This window comes from Pan troglodytes, chromosome 15 (assembly GCF_028858775.2).
Source record: "Pan troglodytes isolate AG18354 chromosome 15, NHGRI_mPanTro3-v2.0_pri, whole genome shotgun sequence".
NCBI lineage: Eukaryota > Metazoa > Chordata > Mammalia > Primates > Hominidae > Pan > Pan troglodytes.
In genome coordinates this window covers 39,089,888-39,100,703 of record NC_072413.2, presented here as the reverse complement: position 1 = coordinate 39,100,703, position 10,816 = coordinate 39,089,888, and the positions used below count along the sequence as shown (strand labels likewise).

The 10,816-nt window shown below is 34.0% G+C and overlaps 1 long non-coding RNA gene across 6 annotated transcripts in view; it reads right to left on the bottom strand.

Annotated features, from left to right (window-relative positions):
* Positions 1-231: 231 nt before the first annotated feature.
* Positions 232-10,816, bottom strand: part of LOC134808289 (uncharacterized) — a 291,140-nt gene continuing 280,555 nt past the window's right edge. For 5 of the 6 annotated variants that reach the window (XR_010150921.1, XR_010150920.1, XR_010150919.1 and 2 more), the window contains one exon: positions 232-1,646. This is a non-coding gene — a long non-coding RNA (uncharacterized LOC134808289). The remainder of the gene's footprint in view (positions 1,647-10,816) is intronic. The other variant, XR_010150924.1, reaches the window with a different exon arrangement.

Here is a 10,816-nt window from a genome sequence, read left to right as displayed (position 1 = left end):
ATGGCACGATCTCAGCTTACTGCAGCCTCCAGGTTCCAGCAGTTCTCATGCTTCAGCCTCCTGAGTAACTGGGATTACAGGCACGAGCCACCAAACCTGGCTAATTTTTGTATTCTTAGTAGAGATGGGGTCTGGCCATGTTGGCCAGGTTGGTCTCGAACTCCTAATGTCAGGTGATCCACCCGCCTTGGTCTCCCAAAGAGCTGGGATTACAGACATGAGCCACCACACTCAGCCTCAGAATTCTTTATTATAGATTCACATATTAAATCACATATTATCTTGATAAAATCATTTGGACTTCTGTAACGTTAAGTAAAGTTTGGTTTTTATCAATGTGAGTTTTTATACCTGATATTTATTTGCTGGCTTAGCTATGGTAAAGGACTGTGATGTTTTATATTTCATTATTTTCTGATGGAATTTATGGAGCTCTTTTCAAAGTTCACGTTGGGAATGATTCACATGCAAAACTTGATGAAGCAGCATATTATTTGCCATGTTTATCTTCTCAATTATAGAGAGAAATGTTCCACATAACAATTCTGAACAGTTTGTATTAATGTGAGTATAGCTTTTCAAAGCAGTGTCTTCTGTCAGGTTATCATTCATGTGGCTTGATTTGCATTATCAACAGCTAAGAGGAATTGGAAGACAAACAATCTATGGCCAATATATCATAAGCTTGATTTACAAAATTTCCACAGGCAAGTCTGTTTGCTGGACAGCAAATTAGCAACATGGGCAAGATGTAATTTACAACTCCTTTCAAGCAATGTAGAGAAAAAATGCTTAATCATCTATTAATGAATGCCTAATTGTCTGAAATGCTCTAGAGTGAATAAAGAGTAACAGCTTTCTTAAAAAGACACAGTATCAAGTAATTAGCAATATACAAATGGTACTCTTGCAGATTCACATTTGTACCTAATGTCTTCCAATCTCTATGTAATAATGCTGACACTTAATGCATCATCAATTGACTTTCCTTTTTTACTAACTGAAATATATATATATATTTCAATTAAGGTTAGACACAAATTTTAATTAGATATCATTAAAATGGATAAATTTTTCCTGTCATTTCTCTCTCAGATAATGATGTTTATTATAGAAAAATGTCAGGACAGATTAATATGTGACTGTGGAGAAAAATATTATCATACATAAGGTATCACATATTTATGCAAAATATGCATAACTTCCTTGACTCAATAAATAATAAAACGTCAATATTAAATTAGAAAATGCTCCTTTAAGATATACGTTTTCAAAACATTCATTTTACAAGATTTGGTTAAGTTTATCAGAAAAAATAGATGAGGAAATAATTGAAAAACTTGTTCAAGTTGACAAGCTAAAAAAATGTATAGTAGATTAAGATCAGCAATCATGTTACCAAATTTTCTTCATTCAAGCAGATAACATGGTGTCTATCTGAGAACCTTATACAGGTTCTTTAGGTTTTCCCAGGCTTCACCTTCTTCATCTGTAAAACTGAGTAGCTTGATCAGATATTTTTTCAGGCCCATCTCGTAGTCTAAAAGTCTATCTTTATTCTTATCTTTAGAGAAATTGTTGCTCCTTAGTGTCCACATTATCACGATGCTTGATGCTTGTTATTTGAAACAGGGAAGATATGATTCCTGAAATAAGGAAAAAGTATAGTGAGCTATTATGTTATAATTTCAAACAAATTTTAAACGAAATATTGAAGTTGTCTACAATACCCAGAGGGAAACTTTTTGAGCTGATTGAGTTTATCCATGGTCTTGAAAAAACAATAGGGTCTAGGTAGACAAAAGAGTGGTCAATGTGAATATTACCAGATAAATTAACAGATGTAGTCAAACTAAAGATCTCAGAGAAGGAAATTATCTAGGATTATCCAAGCGTGTCCTAAGTGCCATTTCTAAGTGTCCTTAGAAAAGAGATGTGAAAGGAGATGAGACACACAGGTCCTGCAAAGATGGAGGCAGAAATTGAAGTGATGTGGCCACAAACCAAGGAACAACTAGGAATGCCTGGAGACATCAAAATCTAGAAGAAGTAAAAAATGGATTCTCATCCAGGGCCTTCTGAGGGAGTGTGGACCCCCTGAAACCTTGATTTCAGGTTTCTGAACCCAACGGTGGAAGAATAGATTTTCCTTGTTTCACTTCATCAAATTCATAAATATTTATTATGGAAGCCACAGAAAACTAATATAATGAGTAAGAGCATAATGTTATTGGGATTTTAATTGAGATAATCCATGTAGGCTGCTTAAAATAACACTCAATCATTTCTGGATGTCATTGATCATTCACTTGATACTTATGATTAAGTTTAAGTTTTTTTGTTTTTTTTTTCTGAGTAAAGGAGGAGTTTTTCTCTTGTCGCCCAGGCTGAAGTGCAATGGCGCAATCTCAGCTCACGGCAAACTCTGCCTCCCAGGTTCAACCGATTCTCCTGCCTCACCTCCCAAGTAGCTGAGTTTACAGGCATGCACCACCTCACCCAGCTAATTTTGTATTTTTATTAGAGATGAAAGTTCTCCATGTTGGTCAGGCTGGTCTCAAACTCCCAACCTCAGGTGATCCACCCTCCTTAGCCTCCCAGAGTGCTGGGATTACAGGCATGAGTCACTGCGCCTGACCAATTAAGTACATTTTTGGGGCAGAGAGACCCTGCATTTTAAAGATACAGCACAATATCACTTGCTCGGCGGACACATAGATCCTCATGCTTGACCAATGCTCATGATCAAATTTGTATAGAACTGTAAATCTAAGCCATCAAGGCATTTTCCTATATTAGGCTGTGCCATAACCGGATATTTAAATTGCCCTGGAAGTGACTGTTCTCAGCTCAACAAGGGATGGATGAGATTTGACACAGGAAGGTAATTGACACAGGCAGACACATAGCCAGGCAACGACCTTCAGCCAAGGGTCATTGCCTCTAAAGACATGTCGGGATTCCTGCACTTTTTATAAGGTGGCAAATCATGAGGGTTAGGGTTGGGAAGGCAATATTTAAGATCTTAATCAACCCACCTACCACACAGTTCAGTCCTATTCTAGTTATTTGTATTTTTCCATTGCAGTATCATTACTCCAGTCATTCTCTACTGGGGTCAATATTATCCCCCAGCTTAAACCTCAGGAACATTTAGAAATATTTGCAGATATTTTTGATTCCCATGACCATTAGGTCAGGTGTCCCAGCATCTAGTGGGAAGAAGCCAGGGATGCTGTTAAACATAAAATAAACAAGACAATGGCCCATAACAACAATAATTAATGGTTCAAAATGTCAATTTTATTAAGGTTGATAAACCCTAATCTAACATAATAAATTTGTTATTTATTCTTTAATTTTTAACCTCTACCCTTAAAATATAAGATGCATGAAAGCGGGGACATTTTATGATTTGTCTCCTACTCTATCCCTAGAAATGGTAAGTACAAAATTAGGAGCTCAATCATATTTCACTTTAATGACTGAGGAAAAGTATATTACCCAGGAAAATAATACTTAAAATATTTCCAGGAAAGGATCATCAGAGATAATTATGAACAACTATACACTAAAATATTTTTTAAAAAACTTGAGGAAATTAATAAATTCCTGGACATACACAACCTACAAACATTGAATAAGAAAGAAACAGAAAACCTGAACAGATCAATAATGAGTAATCATATTGAATTAGTAATAAAGCCTCTCAACAAAGAGCCCAGTACCTGCTGGCTCTACTGCTAAATTCTACCAAACTTATCAAGAAGATTGAACACCAATTCTTCTCAACTACTCTAAAAAGCTGAAGAAGAGAGAGAGTTCTTTCTAACTGATTCTACAAGGTCAGCATTACTTTGATACCAAAATCAGACAAGGACACAACAAAGAATGAAAACTACAAGTCGATACCCCCAAAGAACACAGATGCAAAAATCCTCAAGAAAATACTAGCAAACCAAATCCAACAACACATCAGAACGATAATATACCATGAACAAGTGAGATTTATCAAAGGGATGCAAGGATAGTTCAACATACCCAAGTCAATACGCAAATCTACAAATCAATAACTATGATCATATTAACAGGGTAAAGGACAAAAACCATATAAGCATCCCAATAGATACTAAAAATATTAACAAAACTTAACATCCCTTTATTATAAATACTCTAAATAGATTACATATAGAAAGGACATTCCTCAACACAATAAAGACTATATATGACAAACCCACAGCTAACATAATACTGAATGGGAAAAAGCTGAAAATCTTTCCTCTAAGAGCCGAAACAAGATAAGGATGCCTACTTTTGACACTTATTCAACAAAGTACTAGAAGTTCTAGCTAGAGCAATCAAGCAAGAGAAAGAAATAAAAAGCATCCAACTTGGAAAAGAGAAAGGCAACTTGTCTCTCTTTGCAGATGACCTGATTTTATATATAGAAAAGCCACTGAAAAACTCTTGGAATTGATCAATTCAGTAATGTTGCAAAATACAAAATCAACATACAAAAATAAGAAGTGTTTCTATGCACCAATAATGAGCTGTTTGAAAACAAAATATCAAGAAAGCAATCCCATTTACAAGAGCTAAAAAATTACCAGGAAATTAATTTGCCCAAGGAAATGAAAGACCTCAACAAGGTAAACTACAAAACACTGAAGAAAGAAATTAAAAAGAACACAAACAAATGGAAAGACATCTCATGCTCATGAATGGAAAGAATTAGTTTTGTTAAAATGATCATGCCACGCAAAGCAATTTCCAGAATCGATACAATCTCTGTCAAAATTCCCATGGCATAGTTCACAATAACAGAAAAAAGAAATCCTAAAATTCATACAGAACCCCACAGACCCAAACAGCTAAAACAATCATGAGCAAAATAAATAAATACATAAAGCTGGAGGCATCACATAACTGATTTCAAAATACTCCACAAAGATATAGTAATCAAACAGCATGATATTGGTATAAAAATAGACACTTCGACCAATGGAACAGAGTAGAGAACAGAAACAAATTCACATATTTACAGCCAACTGGTTTTCAACAATGCCTCCAAGAACATTCATTAGGGAAAGGACACCCTCTTCAACAAAAGATGCTGGGAAAAGGTGCCGTATACTCACACACAAAACAATGAAATTAGACCACTAAATCTAGCACTGTAAAAAGTACACTCCAAATAAATTAAAAAATTAAATGTAAGATCTGACACTATAAAACTATTAGTAAAAAACCCAAATGTCCAACAATGATAGAGTGGATTAAGAAAATGTGGCACATATACACCATGGAATACTATGCAGCCATAAAAAATGATGAGTTCATGTCCTTTGTAGGGACATGAATGAAATTGGAAATCATCATTCTCTGTAAACTATCGCAAGAACAAAAAACCAAACACTGCATATTCTCACTCATAGGTGGGAATTGAACAATGAGAACACATGGACACAGGAAGGAGAACATCACACTCTGGGGACTGTTGTGGGGTGGGGGGAGGGGGGAGGGATAGCATTGGGAGATATACCTAATGCTAGATGACGAGTTAGTGGGTGCAGCACACTAGCATGGCACATGTATACATATGTAACTAACCTGCACATTGTGCACATGTACCCTAAAACTTAAAGTATAATAATAATAAAAAATAAAAAAATAAAATAAAATACAACTATTCTTAGAAGTAATGTCACAAAATAAAAAAATATATATATAGGAGAAGTTTTTCAAGGCATTTGTCCTGGCAAAGATTTTATGGCCAAGACCTCAAATGCCCACCACCACAACAACAAAAATAGACAAATGGGACTATATTAAACTATAAAGCTTTTGAACAGCAAAGAAAACAATCAACGGAGTGAAAAGACAATTTGTAGAATGAGAGAATATATTTGTCAAACTATTCATCTGACAAAAAACTAATATATAGACTACATGGAACTCAGACAACAGCAAAAAAATAAAATTATGTTAAAAACTGGGCAAAAAATCTGAATATACGTTTATCAAAAGAAGACATTCAAATGGCCTACAGGTATATGAAAAACTACTCAATGTTGCTAATCATCAGATAACTGTAAATTAAAACCAAAATGACATATTATCTTACACCATTTAGAATGGATATTATTAAAAAGTCAAAATGATAGATGTTGGCAAGGATGTGGAGAAAAGGGAACTCACACACCGTTGGTGGGGATGTATATTAGTACAGCCATTATTTAAAGCATTATGGGGATTTCTTAAAAACTAAAAATAGAGCTACTGTGCAATTCAGCAATCCTACTACGTGGTATTTATCCAAAGGAAAGGAAATTAGTATATCAAAGGGATACTTAAATACCTGGATACCCAGGGTATTCTAAATACCTGAAAACCTGGATACCCAGGTTAATTGCAGCACTATTCACAATAGCTACGATATGGAATCAACCTAAGTGTTTATCGAAGGCTCAATGGATAAAGAAAATGTATACACGATTGAATACTATTCAGCCATAAAAAAAGAAAAAAGAATACTTTGCAGTAACATGCCTGGAACTAAGAGTCATTACGTTAAGTGAAATAAACCAGGAAAAAAAGACAAATATTACATGTTCTCATTCATGTGAGTGCTAAAAAACAGGTTGATATCATGGAGGTAGAGAGTGGAATGACAGTTACCTGAGGTTGGGAAGGGTGGGGTTTGGAAACGAAGAAAAGTTAGTTAATGGGTACAAACATAGAGTTATAAGGAATAAGATCTAGCGCTTAACAGCATCATAGGGTGATTATAGGTAACAATATATTGTGTGTATATATGTTTGTGTGTGTGTGTATACATGTATTTTAGATGGAGTCTCACCCTGTCACCCAGGATGGAGTTCAGTGATGTGATTTTGGCTCACTGCAACCTCTACCTCCCAGGTTCAAGCCTCAGCCTCCCAAGTAACTAGGATTACAGGCACACGCCACCACGCCTGGTCCTAATTTTTGTATTTTTGGTAGAAAGAGCGTTTCACCTGACCTCAAGAGAGCTACCCTCCTCGGCCTCCCAAAGTGCTGTGATTACAGGTGTGAGCCACCGTGCCCAGCCTGTATATTTTTAATAGCTAAAAGAGAAGATTTCAAATGATCCTAATACATAGAGATAGTAATAATGTAGGGGATTAGCATCCTAAACAAACTGATTTGATCATGACGCATTCTATGCATGTATCGTAATATCACATGTACCCCATAAATATGTGCATTATGTATCAAAACTAAATTTTAATACATATTTAGAGAGGTTTACTAGAGAAATAGAACATTTTTACCAATCATGCTTATTGCCTTTTATGTAACATAAGATCCACCAATATTTAAATATATGTGTGTATGTATATACGCTTTTCAGTGAATTCTAACTATCCAATATTTCATGCTGCTTTGGGGGAAAAGGGTAAAATACTAATAAAGAAGCTTATATGGAAACCCAACTCTATATATATATATATATATATATATATCTTTATGTGTAATATATAAATCATTAATTTTATAACACTGAAGCACAGTTCAGTTTATTTATACCAGATCCATGAAACATTTTAACTGATGTGTAATATTCTGAAGCTGTGAATATATTTCTCTGCATTAACCCACTGAAAATATATATTTTATCTAAAGTGCTTATACATATTTTACCACATTGAAACTTCTTTTTCAAAGACTATGCAAAATATAAATTCATGTGATTTATCTTCAATGATTGGATAAATTGTCATTTTTGGAGTTGTACAGCATGATGGCTCTGATTATTCCCACTGGGAACGTATTTTTGTTCTTGCTTGCAATAAATCAAAATTTTAACATATATCAGGCGTTTCTCATTATTGTGAGGACTTGTGCACACTTCCTAATCTCACTGAACTTTAGACTTTCACTTGTTAAGTGAGAATAGTAACACTTTCATGTGCAGGGTTGTTTTGAGGATGAATGAGTTAATATAATACATAAAAAAGGTTAGAAAAGGGTTTTTCATATAGCATAAGCTGCACAGATTTTACCTAAGACATCTGTGGTGGCTCTTTATTTTGAAACCCCTAATGCATAGCACTGTTTACATTGAGGAATGTAAGCTTTCTTCTTTATTGGAATGTATGTGATAGTGAATAAATTTATCAGAAAGAATATTTTAACCATGTGTCAGAATTATATTTGAAGCTTGCAGTAAGAGAGAATTAAATAGGCCTTGAAGGATGAGCAGTATGGAAAGGAGATAGTATTAAAAGAAATAATACAATGCAGGACTATCTGCCTAAAGATCATTAAACTAGTCAATCAGTTGAGTACACAACCCTAACTTCCCAGGAGTTTTTAATCTCATTAAAGTCTGTAAGAATATCACTCATGTATTTAATTTGGAATAGCAATTATATCCACAAAGAGCTGAATTACATCATGCAAAAATGTTCTGTACCACTGAGGTTTGGGACAATTTTCTTTCTCTAATCCCAATGACAAAAGATCCGTTTAATTGTGTTTTTGTGTGTGTGGGGGGGGGGGGGAGAAAATTATTAATTGAATTTGCTGTTTATTTGATTGTCTTTTAAATTTCATATACATGTCGAAAATCAGCCAAAGTCTAATTTATACAAGAAGCATGCTGTTATGACTAACAGTAATAGCCATATACACATTGATATGATTCTATTACATAAATTTACCACATTCAGGGAGAATTTCTAAACAAAATCTCCTTGTGACTCAGCTTCCATGGTATATATTTCATGTAGTCTTTACACCAAGAATTTTATATTTTGTATGCTTAAATTTATTTTTTATTTCCCTTTCTGCATACACACAAACTGTGTGTGTGTGTGTGTGCGCGCAATGATATTTAACACACATAATCCTCCTAGCTTGGTTCTAAGTGATGCATACAAGTATAGGCAAGAGAATTAACTTCTGCCAAGAAAGTTCCTTAAATAAAATAAAACAGTGCTGTATTTTTATTACTCCTATTTTCCCAGATATAATAGTAATATTTTACTTCCTTATCAACCATCATGTTTAGAGGACAGAAATTAAGAATACAGTGCTTCTTCCTCAGGGATTTTCCATGTTTGTAGGTGTGAGTTATCATCACATGAACTGAAATCTAACTAAAGCATTAGTAATCTAAAGCATATTACTATGCTTTAGAAATCTAACTAAAGCAAAGTATTAGACCGGTATTCTGGGAGAAGATCTTAGGCATATATCTCTCTCTATATATATCATATATATATATATATATCTTTTATATATAGGCATATATATATCGTATATATATCTTATATATATAGGCATATATATATCTCTTATATATATAGGCATATATATATACACACATATATATCTCTTATATATATAGGCATATATATATATATATACACATATATATATCTCTCTCCACATATGAAGGGTAAATCTTGCTCTATAGTAGTGGCTTTTCTCATATATAATAAAATAAAATATATCTAGAAGTAACTTTTCCCACAAACTTGGTTAATTTATATCAAGGATAAAGGAGGATTGAATCCTACAAAAATTAAAAACATAACTTTATTTCCATGCAGCATAAAATGAATCATAAAGGTACTTCAAATAATATTTGTAGCATTTATTTTTGTTATAGACCTATATTTTTACACAATTATTTTAGACTCAGACAGAGCAATTACCTAGAAATATGCTTAATATTTTTCAAAGGTGATGTGGTTTAAAAGAGTAAAATTTGACACAATGTCTTTTTATAAAAATGGTTATGATTTTTCTAAGCTTGGTATATTGTAAAACACTCCTCTGAATTCCAATTATTACAAGCATCATACTTCAGTTCTCTTGAGACACATTTGCTTGTGTTAGTGATTTTTCACTTTAAGCTTATTACTTAATAATTTCCTTTCTTATATTCCACCCAGGAAAATCTATGTATTTTCTTGATTCAGATGGGCTGCTGCAACAATGTGAAAATTATTCTGAGAAATTTAGTTCCTAAATACCTGTTTATTCCTAATTTTATTCCTAAATGTAGATCACCTGAAATCTGGATTTTATTTTTTAATGGATTCTGAGGTACCTGCTACCACAATAAACCACCAATCAAAAAAGAAATTTAAAAAAGCCAGTAGCTGAAGTTACTGTCTTTTAGGCTTGGGTTTTCAACAGAGTGTTAATTCTAGATTGCATAAGTATACCTTGAAAAATGATGTTGAAAGATAATGTAAATTACGGAAAAAAGGAAGGTGGGCTTTTTACCACTAGAAAATAGACCATTGAAAGTAATGACAACAGTGGTCTCAGATAAATAAACAAATCAATTTCCATTTCAGGTTTCACTCAATCCCATGTAATTACTCTTAAAGGCATAGGTTCCTAACTAAAATATTTTTCGATATTCTGTATCTTTCAGTTGTCTGTGTCATCATGGTGTCAACCAACTACAGAAGCATTTTTCCTAAAGTCATCCTCTGCAGTATCAATAGTTGAATGTACATTGATATGGTTTTGCTGTGTCCCCACCCAAATCTCATCTTGAATTGTAACTCCCACAATTCCCACCTGTTGTGGGAGGAACTTGGAGGGAGGTGATTGAATTATGAGGGTGGATCTTTCCTGCACTGTTCTCGTGATAGTGAATGAGTCTCATTAGATCTGATGGTTTTACAAATGGTAGTTTCCCTGCACCAGCTCTCTCTTTGCCTGCTGCCATCCATGTAAGATGCAACTTGTACCTCCTTGGCTTCCACCATGATTGTGAGGCTTGACCAGCAACGTGGAACTGTGAGTTCTC